General features: G+C 45.7%; 1 non-coding gene across 1 annotated transcript; it reads right to left on the bottom strand.

Annotated features, from left to right (window-relative positions):
- Positions 1-2307: 2307 nt before the first annotated feature.
- Positions 2308-2413, bottom strand: LOC126493102 (U6 spliceosomal RNA). The gene has a single exon (XR_007589750.1). It is a non-coding gene; the product is annotated as a U6 spliceosomal RNA (small nuclear RNA).
- Between the last annotated feature and the right edge of the window lie 6326 nt (positions 2414-8739).

Raw genomic sequence — 8739 nt, 5'->3', positions numbered from 1 at the left:
TCCTCCTCCTCCTCCTCCTCCTCCTCCTCCTCCTCCTCCTCTTCCTCCTCCTACTCCTTCTTCTTTTATTGATTTTTCAGGACAGGGTTTCTCAATAGCTATGGAGCCTGTCACACATGTTCCTGTTAGTAACCCCAATAAACACACAAGTCCACCAGACTCTAATGTAACTGTAAAACTGGTGGATGTCTATGAGCTTGAGGTCAGCCTAGTCTATATAGTGAGTTCCAGGACAGCCAAGGCTACATAGAGAGACTCTGTCTCAAAATTAATTAATTAGTTAATTAAAAACTGTACACAAAGTTCAATTGGTAGAGTGCTTGCCTTTCAAGCATGAGACCATAGGTTTGATTTCCCAGTGTTAGAAAAAGGAATAATTAGGGGTTGGAGAGATGGCTCATTGGTTAAGAGCACTGGCTGCTCTTCCAAAGGTCTTGGGATTAATTCTCAGCACCAACATGGCAGCTCCCAACTATTTGCAACTCCAAGATCTGATACCCTCATGCAGGCAAAACACGAATATACATAAAAAATAAATAAATAAAAATTCAAAAAGGAATAATGATAATAATAATCACACAATGAAGATATCTTTTTCACGCAATCAAATTGAAGCTTGAGTTACAGAGCTCTACCCAGGCAAGTGATTCCTTCCTTCTTTTTCCCCTTTCTTTCTTTTTCTTTCTTTCTTTTGGTTTTTCAAGACAGAGTTTTTCAATAGCTATGGAGCCAGTCCTGAAATTCGCCGCTCTGCAGACCAGGCTGGCCTTGAACTCACAGAGATCCACCTGCCTCTGCCTCCTGAGTGCTGGGATTAAAGGTATGCATCACCACAGCCCAGCGTGAACTGTTTTCTTATGGGATGTAGAAGTACATCCCTTTCTGAGTCCTTATTTGCAATTTTGCATAATTTCTGAGATGCTGGGATCAAACCCGGGCTTCAGCCACACTCTACTAAGGGAGCCACATCCCAGGCCTCTTTCTGAACTTTATAGACGTCCTCTCTGGAGGGCCAAACGCAGCGGGCCTCTGACTTGCAGAGGACGTTGGAGCTCAGCAGGGGGCGCTGGAACGGAGCAAGTGTAAACAGAGAACAAGCCTTGAAAGAGTCCCATAAACCACGAAGTGACTCACTCATTCCTGGGCGCAGTTAGTTAAGTAAGATAAATAGAAATCGTAAAGAGCAAAGGCTTTAGCTGCAGAGGAGTGCAGAGACCTTAATAAAACAAGTGCAAATTCAAGGTCATTGCTTCGTGAGGGGGAAAAAGGGGTCATAATTACCTCAAGTCAGGTGTCAGTTGCGGAGAGTAAAGCAGGTTCACAAGGTCAGTCAGCAGCTGAGGAGGTTAACAGCTCTTGCATTAGTACTTAAAAACGTAAATTCATAAGGGCTCACGCTACGATCCTTCCCCACACAGAGGGATAAAGAAAAGCTACCCGTAACACCAGCTCTAGGGGAGCTGGGGCCAAAGGTCACTCTGGGCCACACGGGGAGACACTCCCCTTTTTTTTTTTTTTTCAAGAAAAGAAAAGAAACAACAACAACAAAACTTTTAAAAACCACAACCTAATAAATTCTACCGACTGTTTACTTAGAAAATATTTGTGAGGTCATTGCACCATGGACCCAAACATCAGAGATAACCAATGCTGCCAGAGGATACAGGAACTTACAGACATTCAACGTTTTTAGTTAAGGAGAGAGGGAAGGATGGGAAAGATTGAGAGAAAGAGAGGATGAAGGAGGGCATGCAAGGATTGAACTCAGATCGTCAAGCTTGGCGTCAAATATTTTCACCCACCTGGTCATCTTATTGAGTCCTGTTTTTTGGTTTTACGTTTTTTCTTTTTTTAAAAAATGACATTGACTGTTTTATATAGACATTTCCTTCGTTATTAATGTTTTTGAAGAGCCAGCCTGCTTTCATCTTTAAAAAAAAAAAAGATTTAGGGGCTGGAGAGATGGCTCAGAGGTTAAGAGCATTGCCTGCTCTTCCAAAGGTCCTGAGTTCAATTCCCAGCAACCACATGGTGGCTCACAACCATCTGTAATGGGGTCTTGTGCCCTCTTTTGGTCTGCTGGCATACACCCAGACAGAATATTATATACATAATAAATATTAAAAAAAAAAGATTTATTACGTAGACAGTATTCTGCCTGCATCTATGCTTGTATGCCAGAAGAGGGCACCAGATGGCTGTGAGCCACCATGTGGTTGCCGGAAACTGAACTCAAGACCTCTGCTAGAGCAGTCTCTCCAGCTTCTTTTTTTTAAAAAAAATAACTTTTTTTTTCATTTATTTTACATAAAAATGGAATGCTTCGTGAATTTGCATGTTGTCCTTGTGCAGGGGCCATGCTAATCTCTGTATCGTTTTAATTTTAGTATATGTGTTGCCAAAGCAAGAACAACCTCTTAAAAAACAAATTCATTTGTTTATAATTTTTTTTAGATTTATTTTGCTCATTAGAGTGTTTTTGCCTCCACATATGTCTGTGCACCACGTTGCATGCCTGAGGGAGCGGTGAGCCTCCACGTGCATGCTGGGAATCGAACCTGAGTTCCTCACAAGAACAGCAAGTTCTCTTAACCACCGAGCCAGTTCTCCAGCCGCTGCTTATTTATAGTTTTTAAGTTCGCATGTGTACGGGAGGAGCTGCTCCAGAGGCCAGAGGAGGGCATTGGATCCATCCCGTTCCCAGAAGCTGTGAGCCGCCACCAAATGTGGGTCCGGGATGTTAAACTCAGTCGTGTAGAGGAGCAGCACCCGGTCCTCATGACTGAGCTGTCTATCTACGCAGCCCCTTTTAGACGGGGTCTCCGGTCTTCAGGACCGGCCTCAAACCCCGCACAGCCAAGAATGACCTTGAACTTCCTGCCCCACCTCCCTCACGCTGGGATTCTGGAGAGAAACCAGCACAGTCCGTTTACCTGGTGTTGGAAACGCTCTGCTCTACCCCGTCTGGGAGGAGGAGCAATTGAGTCAGCGCTTACAAGGGCTGGAGACTGTCTCCAAGGCAGGGCCCGAGTGCATCCAGCTGGTGATTTCACCGTGGCTCAAGCAAGAAGCTGAAGGAAAGTCTACTGAATTAGGAAACTATGCAATAAATCGGCTGGGGAAAATTAATGCTGTCAGTTTTGTTCTTGGCATGTTGACCCAGCCAGCCTGGGCGATTCTCGGTTGTCAGAGCTGGCTGGATGTTTAGTGAGATCATCTGGACCTCTTCTTAGAAGCTATCAGTAGTGTTCCCTGACCCCAAACAAAACTGTCTGCAGCCACTGAAGTTGTTCCCCAGAGGCGATGCGACATATTAAGCTTTTTTCCTCCTTCTCCTCTTTTTCTTCCTCCTCCTCCTTCCTGTGTTGGACTCTTGTGTCCAAACACTGAGAAGGAGTCGCCCCTAGAGACCATCTCACATACTACAGCCGATGCAAAAGCATGAGGATTTTATTAATTCTGTCATGACAGGGTCCCCCAGCATTCGGGAAGCCGAGGGACCTCGAATAGCGGGTACAGTCTACTTTTAAAGGGGCCACAGAAGCAAGGGGGGTTGTTCTTTGACTATTCTGATTGGCTTATTTGAAAGGGCTATTACCAATAATTGACTGGAGAGCTGTTGCCAGATCAGATGAGGTAAGAGGTCATTTTGACCCCATTTCCCAGTACGTTCCAAGTACGTGCGAGTGTAGCTTTTAGGTCCTTGGTTCCCAGGGAAGGAGGGGAAGCACTATGGCACAGAGGCTGAGAGGATTCAGAATTGTCAAAAATGGCTTCAGGATTGTCTTAAAGTCTTACACCTGAAACAGCCTAGGCTGTCCTGGAACTCACTCTCTAGATTAGGCTGGCTTCGAACTCAGAGATCCTCTTGCCTCTGCTTCTTAAGTGCTGACTACCACCCAGCAGCTTTTCTTTTTTTTTCATTATTTTGCTTTGATTTTTGCAGATGACACAAGATAACTTTATTCAGAACGAGCAACAGTAAAGATTTTAGAGGGCCACATGGCTCAGGGTGACAGCTGGCCAAAGCGAAAGTATCCCAGAACCTAGTTTCTTTCTTTCTTTCTTTCTTTCTTTCTTTCTTTCTTTCTTTCTTTCTTTCTTTTCTTTCTTTATCTCTTTCTTTCTTTCTTTTTTGGAAAGGTTTATTTATTATGTATTTGGCATTCTGCATGTATGTCTGCAGGCTAGAAGAGGGCACCAGATCTCATTACAGATGATTGTGAGCCACCATGTGGTTGCTGAGAGTTGAACTTAGGACCTCTGGAAGAGCAGGCAGTAATCTTACTGGCTAAGCCAGCCATCTCTCCAGCCCCCAAAACCTACTCTTGGTGTTTGTTTGTTTGAGACAGGGTTTCTTTGTGCAGCCCTGAATGTCCTGGCATTTGTTCTTGTAGACCAGGCTAGCTCAAACTCAGAGACCCACCTGTCTCTACCACCTGAGTAATGGGATTAAAGGCTTGCACCACCACCGACTGGCCTATTCTTGTTTTAAATAATTATTATTGTTTTGTCTGTGTAGCGTAGACTAGCCTTAATTTCACCATTCTCCTATTTTGGTCCCCTGAGTGCTAGGATTACAGGATTGTACCAGTTCCCCTGGCCTGTTCTGATTCCCAGCTCACCCATCTTCTTCAGTTCAGGGAATTTAACCTAAAGCATTCAAAATGCTCGGCAAGAGATTTACCATTGAGCTGTAGGGAAAATGCAGAACTGAGTTAGCACAATGGTTCAATGGGTAAGGCACCTGCTGCCAAGAAAACCATAGGCTTTGGACTTCCGATCTTCCTGCCACCTTCTCCCAAACTGGCTCATCACTTTTTCCCCGGGGTGGGGGAGAGAGGAGTGCAGTTTGAGACAGGGTTTCTCTGTTATGTGGTTCTGGCTGTCCTGGAACTCACTGTGTAGATAACATTGGCCTCAAACTCACAGAGATCTGCCTGCCCCTACTTCCTGAGTGCTGGGATTAAAGGTTTGCACCACCACGCCTGGCCTGACTCTTTACTGCTGTTTTTTTGACCCTTGAGGTTCTTGCCTCTGCCCCTCCCAGAGCTAAGAAATTTTTATGTGTGGCAAACAGTTTGCCAGAGGCAATTATTCTTCTGCTGGTTACACAATCCAGGGACTATAAACCCAGTGATACCATCTCTACTAGGCTCTCTTGCCCAGGTTTGCTGTGATCCCAGGGCAGGTCCCAGGAAAACCACTATGCTCCAGGGCTCTCTGAAGTAATTCAAACCAGCTGATCCTCTTACCTACACCTTCACAACGTTCCCTCTGCCTCTTTTTTAATTTCTTATGCATCAGTGTATTGCCTGAATGTTTAACTGTGTGAGGATGTTGGATCCCCTGAGACTGGAGTTACAGATAGTTGTGGAAGAGTAGCCAGTATTCTTAACTGCAGAGCCATCTCTCCACCTCCTCCCTTTGCTTAAGTGCTAACTTAATCTGGGTTACTGTTGCTATGATGAAACATCACTACCAACAGGATGTTGAGGAGGAAAGGGTTTATTTGCCTCAAGCTTCTGCATCTTAGTGTATCACTGAAGGAAGTCAGGACAGGAACTGAAACAGAGCAGGGATCTGGAGGCAGGAGCAGAGGCAGAGGTCATGGAGAGGTGCTGCTTACTGGATTTGCTCTCTGTGGTTTGCTCAGCCTGCTTTTTTGTAGAACCTAGAAAAACCAGCCCAAGGAGGGCACCACTCAACGGGTTAGGCCCTCCCCCATCAGCCACTAATTTAAAAGAATGCTTGAAGGCTTGCCTACAGCCTTATGTTCTGAGACATTTTCTTAATTGGGATCCCCTCCTCTCAGATGACTCTAGCCAATGTCAAGCAGACATAAAATTAGCCAGTGTGAGCGCACCTCCCCCCACAGAAAGGAAGGAAGCTGCCAGCAAGATGGCATACACCTTTAATCCCAGTCCTGGGGAGGCACAGGCACGGGGATCTCTGTGAATCTGAGGCTAACCTGGCCTACATAGTAAGTTCCTGGAGAGCCAGGACTATATGGAAAATCCTATCTCAAATAAATAAACAAACAAATACATAAATAAAGTGATGGTGGTGGTGATGATGACAGTGATAATAATAATAATACATAGAAAAGAAGGAAGCTTGCTTCGCTAGAGGCAGGCAAGCTTGTGCATACTTGTAACCTCACCTCTCTAGAAGTCCAGCCTCGAGGGACATGAGTTCCAGACCCTCAGAACAGCTTGGGCTGCACAGTCAGATAGCAGGAAGATCTCTTCTTCCTGCCTCTTCTCTTCCTCTTTTCTTTGAAACACGGTCTTTTTTTTTTTTTTTTTTTTTTTGAGATAGGGTTTCTCTGTGGCTTTGGAGCCTGTCCTGGAACTAGCTCTTGTAGACCAGGCTGGTCTCGAAGAAACATGGTCGTATTACATTGTTCAGATTATTCTCACACTCACACTCACTATGTAGCTAGATGTGGTGGTGCACACCAATGCTCTGGGCTGTGTGGGGACAGATGTGGTTGTGCACTCATTTAATCCAAGCACTTAGGAAGCAGAAGTAGGTGATCTCTGATTTCCAGTCCAGCCCATTCTACATAGCAGTTTCCAGACTAGCCATGGGTGGGGGTTCAGGGAGATGTATTATTTACTTGTTGGGCTTAAACTCCTCGTGATCCTGCTACTACAGCCTCCAGAGTGCTGTGATTCCAGGCACGAACAATGCCCAACTTTGTTATTCACTAAAACGTGGATTTGTTTCTGTTTCATATGTATGAGTGTTTTGCCTGCAGGTATGTCTGTGTACCACATGTGTGCAATGCCCCTGGAGTGCAGAAGAAGGCAAAAGATCCACTGGAACTGGAGTTAAAGGTTGTTAGGAACCCTCCAGTGTGGGTGCTGGGAACGGAACCCCCAGTTCTCTGCAGGAGCAGCCAGTGCTCCTAAGGCTGAACCATCTCACCAGTCCTTAGTACACTTCCTTATTTCCCCAGATTTAATGAGTCCTCTGGCACGAGTCTAGCCTTGCCTGGCAGGTCTGGCCAATGGTTTATATGCTTTATGCTCATTAAATTCTTCAGTCGCTGAACAGACCTATAATGTGTACTTATATAATAAATCACAATGAAAAACAATAGAGGGAGTGAGACAAAACATGGTTTCATTTCATCCATGGCCTCCCCGCATGACATCCATTCCCATCTTTGCAGCCGATCCCATTTTGTCTTCACATCCAATTTCACATGTGGGGAACACATGGGAGGAGGATGTGGCCAGCTTCCATAACACACAGAGACTAAATTCCACAAGAATTCTCACAGTCTGTATGAGGAAGAGTCATACCACCTCTCTCTGTCTCTGTCTCTCTCTGTCTCTCTGTCTCTGTCTCTCTCTCTCTCTCTCTCTCTCTCTCTCTCTCTCTCTCTCTCTCTCTCTCTCTCNTCTCTCTCTCTCTCTCTCTCTCTCTCTCTCTCTCTCTCTCTCTCTCTCGTGTGTGTGTGTGTGTGTGTGTGTGTGCGCGCGCGCCCAGGCCCTTCACTGATGCTAGGCAAGAGGATCCTGAGCCATGCCCGTGGCCCCACTATGGTGGATTATAGTCAAGAGATCTACCACTAAGCTACATTCTCAGTCTTTTACTGGTAGAGATTAGGTCCGCAATAGAACACTGAGCCATGCCCCAAGCCCCTCTGGTTGGATTTTAGGACAGTTGCTATACTGCTGAGCCATGTCTACAACCCCTTACTCGTGGATTGTAGGCAAGTGCTCTACCACTGAGTCATGCCCACAGACCTTCACTGGTGAATTCTAGGCAGATCCTTTACCTCAACAGATCCACCTGCCTCTGCCTCTCCAGTGCTGGGGTTAAAGGTGCCCACATCCCCACCCCTGCTCCTACTGGTGGGTTTTAAGCTAATTGCTCTACTTCTGAGCCATACTCACAGCTGCCCACTGGGGGATTCTAGGCAGGGACTCCACCACTGAGCCCTTTTTTAACTTCTTTTTTTTTTTGTTTTGTTTTTTGTTTTTTCGAGACAGGGTTTCTCTGTAGCTTTGGAGCCTGTCCTGGCACTAGCTCTTGTAGACCAGGCTGGTCTCAAACTCACAGAGATCCGCCTGCTTCTGCCTCCTGAGTGCTGGGATTAAAGGCGTGCGCCACCACCGCCCGGCCTTTTTTTTAACTTCTTTACTTTGAGACAGGACTCACTCTGTCATCCTGGCTTGCCTGGAACTCAAGATTCTTCTGCTTCAACCTCCTAATGTTGGTATTAGAGATGTGTACTGCCATGCCTGGTTCTCTGCTTGTGACTTGACTGATGTATTTTCTGTCCTCAACTAATAAGTTACACCTCAGATTTTCTAAAAAGAGCTTCTCATAGAATAGTTTCTCAGGCCGGGCGATGGTGGCGCGCCTTTAATCCCAGCACTCGGGAGGCAGAGGTAGGCGGATCTCTGTGAGTTCGCAACCAGCCTGGTCTACAGAGCTAGTTCCAGGACAGGCTCCAAAGCCACAGAGAAACCCTGTCGCGAAAAACAAAACAAAACAAAAAATAGTTTCTCAGAGCTGGTGCTTTGTGTAGCATGAAAACTGTATGGTCAGGACAGACAGAGTTGTGTATGCCTGTAATTGCAGCACTTGGAAGGCTAAGGCAGGATTATCCTCTAGGCTAGCCTGGGCTACATAGTGAGTACTCAACCAGAATAAGCTACATGGCAAGATCCTGTCTCAAAGACAAACAAACAAACAAAAAAACTACTAAGAAAAAAAAAA

Source organism: Alexandromys fortis, unplaced genomic scaffold, assembly GCF_014885135.2.
Source record: "Alexandromys fortis isolate MF-2015 unplaced genomic scaffold, M_Fortis_MF-2015_v1.1 scaffold_282, whole genome shotgun sequence".
In the NCBI taxonomy this organism is placed as follows: domain Eukaryota; kingdom Metazoa; phylum Chordata; class Mammalia; order Rodentia; family Cricetidae; genus Alexandromys; species Alexandromys fortis.
This window is presented reverse-complemented; position numbering and strand designations above follow the sequence as displayed.